Source organism: Protopterus annectens, chromosome 4.part0, assembly GCF_019279795.1.
Source record: "Protopterus annectens isolate FY-2018-M chromosome 4.part0, PAN1.0, whole genome shotgun sequence".
In the NCBI taxonomy this organism is placed as follows: domain Eukaryota; kingdom Metazoa; phylum Chordata; order Ceratodontiformes; family Protopteridae; genus Protopterus; species Protopterus annectens.
In genome coordinates, this window is record NC_056733.1 from 1,533,933,399 (window position 1) to 1,533,954,428 (window position 21,030).

Genomic DNA, 21,030 nt, shown 5'->3' on the forward strand with positions numbered 1-21,030 from the left:
AATAACTACTCTGCTTATTACTGATTAGATAATTGTACCTCCATTTTTATTGTTCATTTGCAAATGTGTAAGGACCCCTAAAAAATATGTCAAAGAACAGAAGACTGCTAAGAAAGGACCTATGGTTCAGTAGTTAATAAGCATTTTAGTATATATTTTGATATTGATTGTTCACAACAAAATAATTTCTTGTACAGAAAATGTTACCAGCAACAAATTAGTTGTAATGCAGCAATATAAACATATTAAACAATATATTTTATTATCCAGCATTTCAGAAGTACTTCAAAGTAAGAACCACCTTTGTTTCAAAATAATTAATCAAAATGCAGCAAAGCAGGCATCATTTAGTTTGAATGTTTTTTTTTTTTTTTTTTAATTTTTTGCTTTTTAGAGATCACATAACTTGTTGCAATTTGACACAGAGAGCCTTACAGACAGTTTTATAATACATTAGACAGGTTTTGTATTACATATATAGAATTCTTCCATCACAAGTTTGTTAGACAACCATAAATTCAAAGCAGTAGTTGAAATTTCCATTTATTATAGCTGAAAAGTGAGGTGTTAATAGGCTATGTTAGAGAAAGTATTCAGATTGCGTTACTGATTAAGATGAAAGTTTATAGATCGCTTGCATGTAATTAATCATCTTATGGTGTTTGCTTTATCGTAAGTATAGAACATACATGTCTGTCATGTAAAGGCAAGGGCCAGATCAATCAGGAAGAATAAGTGTGAATGAGTGAAGACAAGATACTAACAAACACTTTGAAGTGGTTAGCAGAAATAGTGTTGCATCAGTTAGCATGCCAGGTTTTGTTATATCTTTTGAAACTGCAGATATAGACAGCTTCATTTGAGTATGTTACTAAACATCAATAAATCTGACATGCTAAATAAAAATAAGCTGATGGCATCAAACATTGATCCTTATGTAATGTAAGATATATAGTCACAGCGGAGTGACCATGAAACACAGAGTCTCTGAATCCTTTGAACATATAATATATATTTATTGTAAAACAATTAGAACGGTGAGCGCTTTCACATTTAAGCCTCATCAGACCTTGAAATGAACAGGCAAAGACACTCCATTTATAAAAATTCAAAAAGACAACATCCAATCAGAATATTAACTCAATTAAAATGCTAATGCATTCTTAAAAGCACAATAACAATAAACATACAAGAAAGGAAAACAGTTCTTAAAAACTGAATATCAAATAAAAACTTGTCAATATAAACTTATAAGAAATAAAACAGAATATATATCTACATGAATGTATAAAAAAAAAAAAAATATATATATATATATATATATATATATATATATATATAGGAATGTGTATATAAAAATGTGCTTCAAACATCTACTGTTATTTCTGAATTCTTCTTTACTTTAACAGGGGCTTAATGGAAGCCCTCTCATTGAGCCCACTACCCCTGTCTGCTCTCAGAATAATAATCCAGTTTGTTTCTCTGTACTCTGTATGATTGCTGATGTCTCCTCCTCTGATAGTAGGTATAATGTTCTCAATAACCCTGAATATGAATGAATGTGTATCACCAACTTGCATGATGTGCTTGGAAAGGGCATTGTGTTCAGATCTCTTCTTAATATGGTACACATGTTCTCTAATCCTATCACGCAAGACCCTGTTGGTCTTCCCCACATAAAATGAACTGCAAGTGACACATTCCACTAGGTAGACCACATTAGTAGTTCTACAATTGGCATCGGCATGAAAGACAAAGTCCCTATGTAAGTCAGGGTGATAAAAAATACTAGAAGTATTTATCAAGGAGCAAAAATTACAGCCACCACATGGTAGGGTAATTCCTACATCACTATACATATTACTATTGCCCCTTTCATAACAAAGTAGCCTCTTTAAATTCTTTCTATTTTTATAAATAAACTTGGGTCTATTACCTACAACCTCACTGATTTCTGAATCAACTTGTAAAATAGACCAATTCACAGAGAAAACTTCAACCAACTTCTTATTATCCCCAGTATAATAAAGGGGTATCCTAATATGGCCATTGTTCCCAATAGGGTCTTGTGGCACCCTTCTCAGAGTCTCACATGTTGGTCCAAAATACGGAACTGCAGAGGTCTCTCTCAGCCTCTCCAAATCTGACCAATTCTTACTAATCTCATTATGTCTATACCCTCTCTCCAATAATCTGTCCTCTAGGTTCATAATCTCACTCTCAAAGCCATCTGATGTGGGATTCAACCTGGATGCCCTCATACCTTGGCCTTTTATTAAATCCCAAAACACATATCCTGGATGCATACTCGATCTATATAGGAGTGCATTCCTATAACATGTTTTACGGAAAATGCCAGTATTAATCAGGGAATCATGTAACTTCTCTACATAAAGATCTAAAAACTCTATTTGTGTATAGGACCAGTTAACAGTAAATTTCAAACAACTAGTAAGACTATTCATCATCTGATGGAACTTACATAACTCTTCACAACTCCTTTTCCACATGAGGAACAAATCATCGACAAACCGTCGATAGAACAGCACATTTGTCTGAAATTCTTCCTTATTGAATAATATAACATTTTCCCATTGTGCCAGGAACATACTGGCATACCTATTGGCACATGAAGTGCCCATAGCTACACCATGTTTCTGAATATACAATTTATCATTTAAAGTAAAAAGATTATTTTCTAATATAATCTCCAAGAAATAACAAACAAGGTCAAATTGTACTAATGAAGCTCCACTATTAGCCTGGAGGTACTCATGTACATATTGTACTCCCAAATCATTGGGAATCATTGTAAATAACAATTGTACATCAAATGTCGCAAACATCACATTCTTAAGGTCATGGATCCCTTTCACACATTCATACATATCCACTAGGAACTGTTTAGAGTCTTTCAACACCACTTTGTTTAAATTAATAACTGGTCTCAAACATTTCTCAATATAAATTGACAGAGGCTCTGTGATCCAACCTCCACCTGCCACAATAGGTCTCATAGGTGGATCATATGGGTGTTTGTTTACCTTCGGAAAACCTTGGACCAAAGGTACCAATGGATTGGCCACTGTAAGATAATTGTATGTCTCCTCCATAATAAGATTCCCAGTAAATACATCATCTAACATGTTCTGAACTGCTAAAGTGATCTCATAAACATCAGTGGTGGTGATCTTACTATAGTACTTATCATCACATAACATTCCCTCAATGGACTGTATGTAGTGTGTTCTGTCTATAATAACAATAAGGCCTCCCTTATCTGCTGGCCTTATAATAATAGACTTGTTATTTTGTAAATCCCTCAATGCTGCTCTCTCTTTATAAGTTAAGTTGTACTTAAATTTTCTATTGATATGACTACTTTGATTATCATAAAATCTATATATATTCTCTTCTGTGACTATCATGCAAGCTTCTACCAGGGGATGATTAATAGGAACAAAATTACTCAATTTCTTAAAATGTAGACAGCAAGAACTGTGATCTGTCTGGGTGTCCCCCTTTTTGGGGTTGCCATACTGTAAACACAACATAATATTCTTACAGAAAACTTTCAAATCCAAGACAGTATCAGACATTCCACTTCTACATGTGGGAATAAAATTCAAACCCCTACATAAACAATATATTTTATTATCCAGCATTTCAGAAGTACTTCAAAGTAAGAACCACCTTTGTTTCAAAATAATTAATCAAAATGCAGCAAAGCAGACATCATTTAGTTTGAATGTTTTTTTTTTTTTTAATTTTTTGCATTTTAGAGATCACATAACTTGTTGCAATTTGACACAAAGAGCCTTACAGGCAGGTTTATAATACATTAGACAGGTTTTGTATTACTTATATAGAATACTTCCATCCCAAGTTCTTTAGACAACCGTAAATTCAAAACAGTAGTTGAAATGTCCATTTATTATAGCTGAAAAGTGAGGTGTTAATAGGCTGTGTTAGAGAAAGTATTCATATTGCGTTACTGATTAAGCTGAAAGTTTATAGATTGCTTGCATGTAATTAATCATCTTATGGTGTTTGCTTTATCGTAAGTATAGAACATACATGTCTGTCATGTAAAGGCAAGGGCCAGATCAGTCAGAAAGAATAAGTGTGAATGAGTGAAGACAAGATACTAACAGACACTTTGAAGTGGTTAGCAGAAATAGTGTTGTATCAGTTAGCATGCCAGGTTTTGTTATATCTTTTGAAACTGCAGATATAGACAGCTTCATTTGACTCTGTCACTAAACAACAATAAACCTGAAATGCTAGATAAAAATAAACGAATGGCATCAAACATTGATCCTTATGTGGTAAGACAGATAGCAAACTGGTTCAAGGACAGAACACACATTTTCAGAGTTGGTGATGCCTCCTCAGTCAGAGAGAAAGAAACCAGTGGTGTCCCACAGGAATCTGTTTTGGGCCATTTCCTCTTTGGCATTAATTTCTCTGACCTCAGAACTAATACTACTGATGTCCAATTATGCAAATTTTCTGATGAGTGTAAGCTGGGTGCAGTTGTCAAGTCAACCCAAAATAACTATACCCTTCAAAATGAATTAACATGAGTGAATACTTGGTGTACCATAAAAAGGGTTTAAATAAAACAGCAAAAAATGTAGTATCATCCTGTTTGGGAAACAGCACATTGTTTTAACTTACTGTATGAATAACATCCCACTTTCAAACAAGTCATTAGAGGCACGAGCACCTTAGTTAATAGCTTGCTTTCCTTTGACCACTGTGTGGTGACTGTCATTAAATTTCTTAAAATTATTCTCCCATTTGCAACTAAATGGCAAAGGCATAAGTTTTGAAACCAAGGAATTAATTGTCCATAGATTCATCGGTGAATACTAGGCTAACTACCTTGAAGGGCCATTTTAGGCCTAGCCAATAACTGAGGGTTAGAATCAAAATTATGTACTTTGTGTCTGTGAGGCAAATACCTTAACTATTATGCCAAACCCTCCCCCATATTCTGACATGGTCAGTCACTTTATAGAATATAATACACACTTTGGCATTTATCTTACTAGACAAATCAAAAACTTGAAAAAAACACAGAGTTTTATAACAAAAACAATCACTAGGCCTCAAAAATCTTAGCTACTAGGAGAGATTGGTATCCCTCGTATCCTTATCCCTCTTCTTTGTGTTATATAGATTCCTGGGGAAGGATTTGTGACTTGCTTTCTGTGTGCTCCGAGATCACTTTATCCTTCACTTCTTTTTTCTAAAGTCAAATAATGCAGCCAACAGTAGAACAAAACTTCGTATCTGACATTGGGAAATACATAAAACTAGAGGGAGGGATAGGTTCATCACCCAGTATCTGTCTTCTCTGGAATAGAGTACCCTTACAGGTCATGCAATGGGATTTGCCATTGCCCTTCAAACATAGCTTGGACAAATGGATACCCTCAACTTTAATTTGGGACTTATAGATCTTGCCATCCTTGAAAGGGGTGGTATTGTCTGAGAATGGTTATTGGCAAGTTACAAATGGCCTCTTTTCAAAATTCCTTGAATATTCTATGACCTTATAGGTGATGGCAGAACTGATTGAGCAAGCCCTTTCAAAGTGCATCTTGCCATTGTTAGCTTAGAATAACAGTCAAGGAAATATTTTATCATTTTGTTTATAAAACATTCCTGCTGCTGAAGTAATATGCTATGATTGTTCATGTGAAAAGCCAACAATCAAAAATTAAAGGAGATAGCTCACCAAACCACAATTTCATCAAAGCCTAAACATCTGATTCCCATATTTGTCTGTTTTTGGTAGAATAGGGGGCCATGCTCTTTTGATCAATCAAATTATAAACAACCACTGAAATAAATTATATCCACATAAAAACCCATGTGGATATGAATTATTTTTAATTTTTGGGAACTGTTATATACCCATTAAAGCAAAAACAATTGTCTTGTAGTATTTCATCTTAAAACTAAAAGCCAGAATTAGTCCAAACTCCAAATGCTTGTCCTTACCTTTTAAATCCAATGTCTTATGTGCATTATGGATCAAGCTGGAACCCCAAACAATATTATGAGATGTTCTCTAGAATTTCCTAGAAATTGCATGATCTGGTTTGGGAAATGATTGGAGAAATGATGAGCTCAGGCACATTCAGGGTGACATAGCTAAATGTCTAGTCTACAGCATTACATATTCCCAGGCCGTCTCCCAACCAAGCCTTAGCATACTTGACTCTGTTTACCTTTTAAAATTAGATAAGACTAGACAGAATCAGTTCTACTTGTAATTCAAAGTATCACTTGCTAGACTTTCTAATAAATCAGAGAGCAGAGGAGGGGATAGAAAAAGTATGGTAGGTGAAATAATGCTGATGTGTTTTTTCATGCAAGACTTTAAGAGTTCCATGGGTCCTCACAATAACACTGGATGCATAAAAAGCCTAAAGTTCTACCTAGCAAAACCCCTATGCCAACTCTTCATCCTTAATATCTTCACTGGTTATGTCCCCAAAGTCCCTTAAATAAAGTCAGTTTGTCTATTCATCTTGGTAACTGCAGGCCTATTACTCCCGCTAGTATTATTTGCAAGGCCCTAGAATGTATTGTAGCTGAACTAATAAACGATGATATGATGACCATATATTTTTGAATACATACCAGTTCAGCTTTGTAAAAGGTAGATCATGACTGCTCAACCTGATGGAGGTGTTTAGAATATTACTGAGGCCATGGATAAGGGCCATATATTCCACTCTGCTTGTGTGTACATTGCTAAGGTTTATAATGCTACCCCCATGTTGGGATTATTGGCAAAGTCTTGCAACTCACAAGATAACCCATACACAGGTCACTGAATAGGCATCCACTCTGTTCATGTTGGTGATATTTGTTGTTGACAGAAAACTGTCACCATTGGTGTCCTACAGGGCTCTGTCCTTGGCACTATCCTCTTTTGTATACATTTTTCTGACATGAAGGCTGATGTAAAGGGTCTATGACTAACCCTGATTGCTGACTTATATATTTATACTTTGTCAACTGGGGATAACCAGTGGCTTCTTTGCAGAGCAAACCCAAGCTATTACTCATACTGACAAAAGGAAATTTGGACAGGACACTGGGGAACTTCTTCTATTATTTGTATTCAATAGGTAGCACCAGGGGACTGCTGCAAAGACCAAAGTTTTTCCAAGATGGAAGAGGAAAGGAGAAATAAGGCTGAGAGTGGGGTGTTGCAGAGCATGGGAATGTCACGAACAGATTCTTTAAGAGATGAGTTTGTTGTTAAGGAGTTGAAGTAAAGAGGTTGAAATTCCTGTTTTGATGAAAATTATGGATCAAAATGAACGAAATGTGAATAATAGAGTAAGCTGGAGTACTATGGTGGATCATGTGCTGGTAGATGTAACAGATGAGGTGCTGCCAGATGAGGGATGGCTTTGGCATAATGGTTAAGGTCCATGCCTCACAGACAAAAAATAAAGGGTTTGAGTCTAACCTCAAGATATTAGCTAGGCTTAAAATGGCTCTCATAGTCAGTTAGCCTAATATTATCCTATGCACATATGAATTAGGAATAGGAGGATTACCACAAGGTGCTGACAGCATCATGGTGGCATGTTTGGTCAGAGGAATACGTTGTTTTGAAAGCATGCCCCTGTAATAAGGTGTTGTTGTGATCAGTAAGGAAACTTTCAGATATGCAGAAATAGCAAAGAAAGGAAAGAAAGATGTTGTGACTAAAACTGAAAGAAGACAATGACTGACGCAATGAGAGCAAAACTAGAAGAGAAGACCAGTGGTAAGAATCAAAACAAAGAAAAGTGACACTATTAACAGGTATGAAGTTATCAACAGTATTAATTTACATTTGAGATTTAAACTTCATGACATAAGAGCATTCATACACTTAGGGGAAAAAAAAGACTTCTGCGCGGTTACTTTTGAAACTTTTTTTTTCTTGAAATATTTATGAATGAAGTATAGAAAAATAGTTCATGTGTAACATGGAATTAATATATTTTAGAGAACCTGGGTCTGTATTTAAGGGAGAAATTAAATGTGCGTTTGACGTAAAAGAAACTTGAGTTATTTTTATTTCTGTCTCCTGTAACAAGGTACATGAGATTTAAAAAAAATGTATGATGAAAAAAATGTTTGGATGGGGGCTGGGGGATGTAGATGACATGAGACATACATGACAGAAAAAAATGCAGCATATTTCAAATGTTATAGTTGTGAATGGGAAATGGGGAACAGTGAGGTATTGAGTTTAACCTAAACAATTTTTTGAGGAAGGTGAGGCACATGTGATACAAAACTAATAAAAGCAGATGTGGACATTGTGGGGAAAGGGGACAACATTTTATGTCTAAGTGTAGAAAGTGCAATGAAATTGAGTACTTGTGGTTTGATTGTTTTTTACTGGAAAATAAAAGGTTAGCAGAAGAAGAAGTGAATATTTCAGAAGAAAGACAATCTGATGCTAATATAACTGAAGATATAGGCAAAGAATGGCTTATGAAGGGAATAACTGAAGAAGAAAATGTGACTAGTATGGAAAAGATTGCAGAAATCAGGTAGGAAATGTTTTACAAACAGAAAATATTACAGTGCAAGATAAAACCAGATATGCAGCACTAGGAAGACAATGAAGCGGGTGAATTTGAGACAGAAGAAGAAGAAGAAGAAAATTATTATAAATCAAATGGAGGGCAATAAAAATAAAAGCAGTGAATAGGAAAAATCAATAAAAAGGATGACTTAGGAATATTAGTTAAAAATGTAAACAGGTTCCTAGATGTTATGAGAGATGTGGCAGTAGCTGAATGATACAAAGATAAGTATGGATGTTAAATAAACTGATCCATATCTTAGAGATATGTCACATCACCATTCTACAGAGGTGGCACACCAATACAGTTTTCCAGCTATAGACCTGTTGCCATCTGATTCCTTAGATAAAAAAAATAGTAGAAAAATACATCCACTCACAGTACATTGACTTACTTTACCAATATTGCAAACTAAAATAAGAATGACAGTAACCTGCTAAATTCAATATTCTTCTATTTACACAAATCCTTTGACACTGTATGTCTTCTTCCTGAACCTTCTTCCCTTGGTCTAACCCAGTCTTCTCTCTCACAGTCCCATTGCTATCAACAGGCAGCAGCAGTCAACACAATCTCTCTGCCGTCCTACACTTCAAGCCCTTACTAAAACAACACCTAAACCACACATGGATGTGCACATGCTCCTCACCTGGGTAACTCCATTTTCCATTGCCAGCTCATACCACATATCCCTTTATAACCTCTATCTCCTTTTACATAACAAAATCTTCTGCCACTTGCCTTTAGTTGCCTTCCTATTTTAATCCGCACTTTACATTTCAGTTTCTTTCTTTCTGAACTTCACATCCATCTCGTATAAATGCTTTCCCCACTCTCATATAACCAGGTCTTGTGACCATCTGTGCCCTAATATTCTTTCCCCTAGTATATTTGGCTCATCAGCTATACAATGTCTCTCTCCCCTTCTAGCTTTAACTATTGTCTATCCACCAGCCAATGTTTCAAACGCCTTACCGCAACACTGTCTGTTCCTAGCATCTATACTGTAACCCTCCACACCCCTGTCTCATAAGTCATATCAGATGTCTGCTTGTCAATTATACTGCATATGAACTCTTCGCATACCAAATGTTTTATACTTTAAATTAAATTTCACGTATAATGTCATCATAAAAGAAACACCTGTTTTACCTTTGTATATTGTCACTACAGAACAATATCTTGTCTGCATCTAAATGTCTTAAGAGCAACATATGTGAAGTACCTTTTGTAAATAATTTGTTCTGTCATAAGTAACGTAAATGTATCTGCTGTAGCTTTTCTGCCAGGGCCTCTGCTGAAAATGGATTTCGCCAGTCAAACTTTCCTGGTCAACAAAGACAAATAAATCTGTGTTCAAAAAGGAAAGGCTGAGAAAGGATAATTGTAGTTTATAAATGCACCAATAGAATGGTGAAGAAAAAGATGCATAAGGAACATTTTGTCCTTTTAAGCATGTCTGTTATAATGGCAGGAGATTTTAACTGCAAGCTGAGAAAGAAAAGAGGAAAAATAACATACAATTTTAAAGTAATAAGAAAAGGTATGAAACATGGAGGATTAGAAATAGGAAAAAATAGAGATGTGACATATACAAGGGGAATTTTAAGAAATGAAATACATTATGTGGTCGATTCAAAAGATATGAAAGAAATAACAGGTTTGGTAGAACCGTTTAAGTTTTCAGATCATGGGATCATAGACTAGTATAGTAGAACACAGAGAAGCAATAAAAGAATAGAAAGGAATCAACAGATTGACTGGAGAAATTGCTAAAAGAGATGAGATGAAAACATAAAAATAAGATTTTTTGTTAAATGCTTATGATAATGAGGATGCATGTAAACTGGATAGACTGGTGAAGTGCTAATAATGCAAAAAGTAAAGGAAGTGGTGAAACTAAGAAAATAAGTGAAATATATCATAATAAAAAAGAAACAAGTGGATTATGAGTGAAATATGGAGAGTATGAAAATGTTAGTGGAAACTAATTCTGGAATAAATAAAAAATCATCCTGGTGGGGAAGTTCTCATTTATCTTTAATAAAAAGTGTGTATGTTAAAGATGTACGTTAGGAAAATAAACATACTTAGAATGAGTGTGTTTTTCCAGCTAAAATGGAGAAAGAACTATTAGAAATTTTTTATCTGGGTATCAAGATTACATACAGCAAAAAAGAAAAGTGATGCACAAATCATGTAGTCTCCTTAGCATCCATGCATTTTTCTGGATAATAGAAAAGGTGAAAGAGAAAGAGTTGCAATTGATGTGGGAAATGTATGTATGATGTGAAGAAGTATGAACTATGAAAGAGGAGAAGTAGTGAAAACAAGGAAACATGGAAGGAAAATAATATGAAAATAAAACAAGATTATGAAAAAATTATGATAATGAAAACAGAACATTATGGTATAACATTATTATGGAGAAATAGTACACGGTACAGCATTGCGATGTAAAAAAAGAATATATATATATAGATAGATCGATAGATAAGTATATATACATACATATATATATATATATATATATATATATATATATATATAAATATATATATATATATATATATATATATATATATATATTTAAAATACAAGAAAAAGGATAGGTTAAAAGTTAAAAATAATGTGAAATCTAAGATATTCCTGGGGAAAATGGCCTAACTCAAGACATACGGTTCATGCTTGAAAGAATCTTCTCCTATGACATGGAGATTTGTAATTTAGAAACATGCTAGCCACAATTAGGTAAGACCTCTTTTTGGTTAATTTTTATGTTTCTTAAATCAGATTTACTACTGTGATGTGCATCACAGTTTTAACCTGATGCTTATGAAGGTAATGGCATCCCCCCGGACATGCTGTCATATACACTTAAGTACACGAAAATGAATACTGACACATACACTACAGTTTCTGTACCTTTCCCTACTCTCTCTGTCCTCCAGTGAGTAGTCCTAACCCATAATACCACCATTACGGCACATATCTATCTATTAGGCCTTGGTGGTCTAGTGTGTTTCCCACCCTTCAATTCCTGTTATGATATCTTTACCATTACAGTACTTGAAAGTGTCATTCCTAGAATCCAATGGTCTCCCCACTCAATTCCAAGTGTCCTAGGGCAAGTTAAAGATTAATCCTTGGTGTTTAGTGCATCCCCCAGTCCCTGAAGTATCACTGGTGCCAGTACAGTTGTTAAAGATTAAGTTTTGGTGTCTAGTGCACCCCTGTTCCAATCTCCATAATAAGTTTGGTGACAGTATGGCAATTTAAAGATTAATCCCCATTGTCTATTGCACTCACCCACCCCCAATCTCAATATACCACTGGTACAATTACAGCACAAAAGGTATTCCCTGGTTTCTAGTGGTTCCCCAACCTCGCAGTCCCCAGACTTCTACTGATGCCATTACAGCAATTAAGGCATTCCCCGGTGTCCAGTGGTACCCCCACTCCCCCAATCTCCATACTAATGTTGGTGCCATAATGGGACTTAATAAAAGTCCTGGTGTCTAGTGCATTCCTCCACCCTGATCACTGCTTTGTTGTCAGTATCATTATCCCACTCTAGAAATAAGTCCTGGTATTTAGTGCTGCCCCCCTTCCCCCATAATGTTTATGTTTGGTGGTTAGCCAGTTTTCTGACTCTCTTGGCCATATGGATGCCTTCCTGGAGGTGGTTCCAAGGAGAAAGCACATGTCAAATTAGCCTCTTAACATTCAGCATAGCTGTGGGGACAGCCTTCATGGTGGTGTGTTTCTTTATATAGAGACATTGCAGCACTGTGTACAGATTGTAGTGCCTTAAAGAATGCAGTCCATTGGAACAAAATAATATGTGATGAGTATAATGAAAAAGAAGCAATAGAATATTTTTTTCTAGAATGTAAAATGTAAATTTGGACTTTGGTATATGTGTTGATAACAGACTCGTTTGACCACCTTGTCTCTATCGTAGCTAGAAATTCCTCCTACCTTGCACAACTTATCCTTCAAGGTATCTCCTCAATGTCCAATGAAGATACAGACCCACTTTATTCATACTGTAGTAGGCTTATTTTTGAATACAGTGCATTCTTTGGCATGTACTTCACTGTGCGCTCAAACCAATTTGAGAGACTTTAATGTTTCCTCATCAAAAAATAACTCAGTTTATGGTACCCTTATATGCACTTATAGAGTAAAAGTCCTTTCCATTTGCTGAGTGTCACACAGACTCCTTGGGGTGATTTCTCCTTATCCTTCCATGATATAAGCAAAGCAGCACATTTTGAACGCCCCTAACCTAAATAAAATCTGTCTTCTAGAACCCGGAACCTACACTACTGCATCAACAGCACCAGACAGCATGACAGATACCTCACCCAAAGTAATGCCAGCTTCTGGAATAGGATTCCCTTACCTATTAAGCAGAGTACTTCCCTAGTGACCTTCACAATTAGTCAGCTGATGGGACTGAGCTTCTCAATGGTCTCCTTAGCTGTAATTGTTTTAAAAGCCTATGAGTCTATAAGAAAAAAAGCAGGAGATTATCAGCAAGTCAGTCTGACCTCAGTTGATGGTAAGCATTATTTGACAACTGTTAAAGAAAAGAATTAAAAAAATGTAAAAGTCAGAAGAGCATTGGACCTAAGTCAGCATAATTTCACAACAGACTGCTCATGACAACCTGATCCAAAATAGTACTTTGACTGGGGAAACAAGGTATTGGACCTCACAGGAGATGTAGCAGTGTCAAATTTAAACAATAAAAAAAGGTCTGCCATAATAGCCCGCAACCAAAGAAAGAACACAATTAAAAGACTTGAAGTTACTCCTGCTGTGGAAGCACATGTATACTAATACTGATAAGCTAAGAAGACACAGAGGGTTATAGTGCATGCAGATCACCCTTACAGAAGGATGGAGTTATAAATGATGTGACTGATGTCAGTACAGAACTGTATTTTTGGGTATCTTTATAAATCAGTCACTAATGGTCTTAAATGAAAAAGCTGCCTTTTTGTTAATGATGTTTATACAGCAGAGCTGAACTACAAGAAAATGAAGAATGGTTAAGTAAAGACTTGGCAAAGTGATGGACACAGGCAATTAAATGAACAACAAAGCTATATAAAATAATATCCAACCTCATCTTAGCTGCATTAGATAAATTAGAGATAATCAACACATGTAGGAGAACAGCACCAAAGTCTGACTGTTCTCATGATTGTGTAGTGATATACAAAGAAGCTATTGTCCATGGATTCAGGTAGTTTGTAAGACCCAAAACAAAGGTTGTCATTACTGTATCTACATTTTCTGTACATATTGCACTTTTCAGCCATATTATTACTGGTGATGTTCCTTTCAAAATTTTTCTTTCAAATTGTGCACTATTTTATAAATAAAAAACGTGGAACTGTCTACCATGTCAGTGTGGTTATTAAAACCAGTGCATCAGGTCCCAGTCGGTCGAGGTGTCCCTACCTCACCTTCCCCTAAAAGGCTTGTAAAAGCATATAGGGTCATTCCGGGAATAACAAGTACGGAAGACTTTTCCCCACCACGGAACTTGTTAAATAAGGTCAATATCCTCTAAAATAACTTGCCACCTGTAAGCCTAACAAACTGGGTCCAAAAAAGCACTGGTGAATGTCCCCATAACTCCCGCTTGTATTCTGTTTATACTGATAAGCATTAGGTTGGAAGGGTTAGACTTTCTTGTAGCCTTCTTTCTTCCCCAATTAAGGTAAAAATAGAGTGCTTTCTACTATTCAATCAGATGAGCGTAGTGTGCTCTGCACTTCCAAACAGTGCATTTCGCAATAAACTAAGTGAAACAAGCATGCTACAAAGGGGAATTGGAAAACAGGCTGTCTGCATTGTAAATTGAGAAGCAGACAGGGAATTGTGTAGTTTTTAACAGTAGGGCCTAGGAACAAAGTATTGGGCATATAAAAAGAAACAAGAAAGTGTGCTTGTAACTCCTACCTGCACATGCTACCTCTAGGCATATGCTTTACTGGTTTAGCCCGATTTCAGCCCTTCACCTTCCCCCTCTCTCAGGTAATCAGAGGTTACATAATCACCTACCTGACCAGCCATTTTCAAATTAACCAGTGCATCAGGTCCCAGTCGGTTGAGGTATGTTCACATACTTATGTATTTAATTCTTGTTTCTTTATCTGAGCTCAGTGTACTAACTGTTTACTGCATTTACTCGCAAACTGAAACCTTGATGAATTAAGGCATGTTTATTGGTACCGACTGCTACAAATTACTCACAAACTACTGTTGATATTGTATCCATTTATTGTTGTTTGCACTGACTTAGTGGTCTCTCCTGGGTAGTGTAGCATTGATAAGGGACAGAAATAATGAACAAGTAGTGTAGCATTGATAAGAGGCAGAAATAATGAATACTAACTGAGCCCTTAAGGCAGATATATAGGAAAGAGTGCTGCTGTTTGTTAATACTAAAAGGTGCACGTGGACTTGTTTGATAATTATGTATACTGAATGTTTGAATGCATTACATCTGTTCCTGGTATAGTACTAATAATGATATCCCCTCTCTAGGTGTTCCTACCTCACCTCCCCCTGAAATGATGGTAAAAGCATAAAGGGTCATTCCGGGAATAACAAGTACAGAAGACTTTCCCCACCACGGAACTTGTTTTAATAATGTGTTCCTACCTCACCTGCCCCTGAAAGGCTTGTAAAAGCATATAGGGTCATTCTGGGAATAACAACATGTACGGAAGACTTTCTCCACCACGGAACTTGTTTTAATAAGGTGTTTCTACCTCACCTCCCCTGAAAGGCTTGTAAAACCATATAGGGTCATTCCGGGAATAACAACATGTACGGAAGACATTCCCCACCATGGAGCTTGTTTTAATAAGGTGTTCCTACCACACCTCCCCCTGAAAGGCTTGTAAAAGCATATATGGTCATTCCGGGAATAACAACAAGTACGGAAGACTTTCCCCACCACTGAACTTGTTTAAATAAGGTCAATATCCACTAAAATACCTTGTCACCTGTAAACCTAACAAACTGGGTCCAAAAAAGCACTGATGAATGTCCCCATAACTCCCACTTGTAATCTGTTTATGCTGATAAGCATTACGTTGGAAGGGTTAGACTTTCCTGTAGCCTTCTTTCTTCCCCAATTAAGGTAAAAATAGCGTGCTTTCTACTATTCAGTCAGACAAGCGTAGTGTGCTCTGCACCTCCAAATAGGGCATTTTTCAATAAGCTAAGTGAAACAAGTGTGCAAAAAGGAATTGGAAAACGGGCTCTCTGCATTGTAAATTGAGAAGCAGGCAGGGAACTGTGTAGTTTTTAAGAGTAGGGCCTAGGAACAGAGTATTTGGCATATAAAAAGAAACAAAAAAGCATGCTTGTAACTCATTTAACAGTAGAGCTTAGGAACAGAGTATTGGGCATATAAAAAGAAACAAAAAAGTGTGCTTGTAACTCGTACCTGCACATGCTGCCTCTAGTCATCTGCTTTACTGGTTTAGCTGCGCTCTGCTCGCTTTGTTCACTCCGCGCCTCACCCTGCCCAATATCCCACCCACCCCCAGTAGTAGTACGTTTATAGTACCACTGGCATGTCCCCTTAATTAGCTAACCAACTACATGTGCTCCTAGAACTCAGCAAACTCCTCACACAATAATACACCCTCTATCCACCCCACTATCCATATTAACCCACCTATAACTATTCTAATCTCTCTAATCTTTTATCCACCACATACACTCAATACAGACCCTACCCTAGTAATTTACTATGACTACAGCTAAAACACTAATGCTGCTACCCTTAGTACCCCTGCTATTCATTCCTTATCACCTAAGCTCCTATGAATATGTACAGCATCATAAAATCCAATACCCAAACTCTCAGACACCAACCCAGCATTTAATAAATTTATCCACCACATAACCACCCCCTCTCCTAATTCCTCACCCCCCAATTAGCATCACCCGACTAAATACCGCTACATTAGCTTAAAAACCAAAAGCTACGAACAAAATTGTAAACAAATTTTTAAGACTCATAAGCAAATTAAAAATTAATCTTATGAACGATGGAGACATTCACCCCAACCCTGGCACATCCACAACAGTAGACCCAAGCACACCATCTAACAACCCAGTGTGTGCTACCCAGATTGATAGACTTCCAAACTCATTTCTGGTCTGTCATCTCAACATCAGAAGCATAAACAACAAGATCCATAGCCTACATGGACTCTTAGCTGTTCACTCCCCTGATATCCTCTGCCTCACAGAATCCTGGCTAAAACCAATAACCAAAGATAATGAAATAACCCCCACCCCCACAGTACAACATCCTTAGACTGAACCGGACCTCCAGGAAAGGTAGCGAGGCAGCTGTACTATACAAGTCTACCCTAACAATAACAATTGACACCCAACAGCCACCTCAGTTTGGCAAAGCAGAAATTCTCATCACCAAACTAATAATAAACAAAAATAAATGCAGATACATTGTCTGCATTTATATTCCACCCAGCAAGAATGCTAATACTCTAGAAAATATCTTACATTGGCTAGTTTCTAACTATCCCCAGGAAACCATTGTCTTGGTGGACTTTAACATTGATTGGAACACCAGTTCCTCTGAAACTCCCTCCACCCATTTAAACCTCCATGGGTTTACTCAGATCATTGCCACCCCCACCAGATTTAGCAAAAATAGAGTCAAAGATAGTATCCTCGATTGGATACTTATTAACAGCCACCCCCAAAAGTACAAGTCAGTTACATTACCCGATGATCTAAGTGATCACTGCCTTACCTATATTATTAGACTCAAAACCGACATTTGCAACCAGCCCATCTACAAAACTATAACAAAACATCAGGAACTTTAACCTTGACAACTTCCAAAATGAACTCAAAGCATGTAATTGGAATGTCTTGAAATGACTCCCATTACAAGAAGCAGTTGAATACTTCAATACCAGATTTCTGGCTATCCTTAACCACCATGCTCCTACTTGTACCATTCGTGTAAAAGACACAGTTGCACCATGACTATCTAAAGAAACAAAAAACAAAATTAAACTAAGAAATGCCTGGGTGAGGTGGCATGTTACCAAAGCCCCTATGGACCAAGTAAGATACTGGCAGCTAAGGAATCAGACCAAAAAAAATCTGTCATTCTAAACACAAAAAATCATTACACCCTCCTACAACAAAAATATCAGCTAAAACCTCAAAAGTTCTGTGCTGGTATTAACAATCTTCTCCACCCAGGCCATTCCTCCATTCCTACCCCATCAGCTGACTTGATAAATCCCCTGTAGAAATTGCAAACAGCTTCATCTCCTTCTTTACTGAAACTATCCAGTCTCTAGCTACTCATCTCACTCCATCGGACACAATCACCAGCTCTGGCACATCTAGCCCTGATCCACCCAGCAGCCAACCCACCTTTACCTTTCAAACCGTACCTACCAACCTGATCCGGACCTTACTCAAAAAGCTAAAACATACTACACTAGCTGCCGACCACCTAAGAGCTGAATATCTTCAAAAAGCAGCTGATGCCATAACACTTCGCATTTCTATTCTGATCAACAGATTCATCTCAGAAGGATCCATCCCAGCAATATGAAAAATATCACATGTTATACCTCTCCATAAAGGAGGAAATTCCACAGAATTATCTAACTTTAGACCTATAGCCATTCTTTCACCACTAGCTAAAATCATGGAAATATGCATACACAAACAAATTGTGCACTTTCTTATTCAAAAAAGAAAGCTCGCCGACTCTCAGCATGGCTTTAGGCCATTCCACAGTACCACCATGGCTCTTCTATCTTTCTCTAATGTCATCAGTCTTCATCGTAACAACAACAAACTATCTTCAGCACTCTTCCTAGATCTTTCAAAAGCTTTCGATATGGTCAACCATCAGCTATTGCTCAATACCCTACAAACCATCGGTTTAGACCAACATGCGATACAATGGTTTCACTCCTACCTAAACAGTATACAGCAAGCTGTCTTATGGCAGTTCAAGCTGTCATCCCAACTTACTCTAACACTAGGTGTCCCACAAGGGTCCATACTAGGTCCCCTTCTTTTCTCTATCTTTATCAGTGATCTACACACCACCATCTCAGGAGCCACCTGCATCCAATATGCAGATGACTCAACACTAATATGATCTGCCTCATCTCTTACACAACTTCTAACCCTCACCCAGACCACTTTCAGCATGGTAGAAACATGACTAGATAATCCCCACTTGCTTCTAAATCCTAACAAAACGCAGCTACTACTTTTCTCCCCTAACCGTAGAATTTCTCCTCTTTCCTTCAACATCATATCAAGCAATGATACCGTTATCTCCCCTGATGACCATACAAAGCTTCTAGGCATAATAATAGACAACAACTTTAAATTTGATAAACATGTAAATCACACTATTAAGTCCATCAACAAAAAACTTGGCTCCCTGTACAGAGCCAAACATTTCATCACCCCCCTAACTAGGGTAGCTATTGCAAGATCACATCTCCTCTCTGCCCTTATGTATGCCTCCCCTGAACTCACTAACCTATTTAAAAACTGATCTCAACAAATTATCAGGATGTTACAATCATATAGCCAGATTCGCTACTGGCATGGCTTTTAGGACCCAGCATTGCCAGAACCTTAAAAAACTGGCATGGCTAGAGTATCCTACCCTTCTACAGTTCAACCAGCTATAGTAATGCATAAAATACTCCATCAACCTGATAACACCCCTGCCCTCAAACATATTCTAGCCCCTCATAGTGCCCCCATGCCATTATGCTCAGCTGATAAACTATTGATACTGACCCAAAAATCCAACAACTCTGTAGGCAATGCTATATTTGCCAACTCAACCGGTAAAATCTGGAATCTACTCCCTACTACAGTTACCAAGGAAACCCCACTACCCCTATTTAAAAGAGAACTCAAAAAATACCAAATTCTCATTGGCTGTGCTCTTGTTCTAAACCTGACAAACAACTTCACTAGTACATGTCTTGCTACCCAACCTGCTGTTTAGCCAAGTATCTATGCCTCATAGCATTTGAATGTCTAAGCATTGTGAATTATGAGATCTGATTGTATTCTATGTTCACATTTTCTGATACATCTCTGCCAATCAGATGTAAGTCTGCACATTGTGTATATTGATAGCTGCCTGTATTCTTTGTCTATATTTTTCTAAACATGTCTGCCTGAGTTTATCACTCAGTGATGTATGTACTGTCTCTTCTTTGGTATGTGGATCTTTTCACCCCGGGCCTCCACTGAAAATAGACATATATCCAGTTGGACTATCCCAGTCAACAAATGTAAAATAAATGTAAAATAACATAAATAAATAAAACAGGAAAATGCAGCCCAGTTCCAGATGTTAATTTCCTTTACAACCTTACTATCAATGCTGTACTCTAATATCATATCCTGTCTTTATGCACTACCCTCTCAGTCATTTGACTACTGTTAACAAATCTTGTACTCAAAATAGGTTGAAACCTAATACAATGCTGTGCCTTAAACTATTCTGTAACTTTGTCTGACATATGTTGAGGTCACCCTTGCTCTAAAAAAAATCGTACAGCTTATTAACATCAACTTTAAACTGTCAGTCTTGGGATGTTAACCTAGATCACCTTACCATCTTGCCTTTCATAAAAACTGCACTTTTGTCTAAAGGGGCAGCAGCTTGAGAAATGCAAATAAGAATTTGAAAATGTCTGCTTTATGTAAATAGCTGGCTCAAATGTTTGAGTGAAAGTATTCTTTGAAACTGAAACATCTAATAAATTTATCACATCTAAGGAATATGCATGTGTAAAACTTAGAAAATCAGTAGTAGAAATGAAATATTTTTATTTGTTTATTTGTATTTGTTTGCTGGGGTAGAGCACTGACTAACACAGCAAACTGGAGGTTCAACCCAGGTCACAAAAAAAAAAAACAAACAACATTTGGTTATATTGAGATTAACAAGGTAACACAACTATCAAAAATGTGTATAAGCAATGGGAAACCAAGATAGCTGTCAGTGAATGAACAGTTCCAATACACAACTCCATTAAACATTATTAAGTTCTACTTTCATGATACTTACATCATTAATTCCACTATAAAAGTTAGAATGGATATATAAAATCACCTCAAAACTCACTTTAGCCAATATTTCCTTCAAAGATGTGACATTTTCTCAATTAGTATATTCCATTAAGAATTACTCACCTCACGGCTGGAAATCTTCTCTTCAAACAATGTATCTACAAAGAAACAAATAAAACAGCATCTATCAGCATTGCTAGTAATTATATCTGCTTAGTCTTACAAGAAAATATTAAAAAAATCATTAATGAAGGATACCCAAACC

The 21,030-nt window shown here is 36.6% G+C and overlaps 1 protein-coding gene across 1 annotated transcript in view; it reads right to left on the bottom strand.

Moving 5' to 3' along the window:
- The window catches only part of GPRIN1 (G protein regulated inducer of neurite outgrowth 1), a 926,017-nt gene that overhangs the window by 544,339 nt on the left and 360,648 nt on the right, over positions 1–21,030 (bottom strand). The window contains exon 4 of the mRNA XM_044069349.1: positions 20,889–20,923. The gene's annotated coding sequence lies outside the window, so the exon portion shown is untranslated. The remainder of the gene's footprint in view (positions 1–20,888; positions 20,924–21,030) is intronic.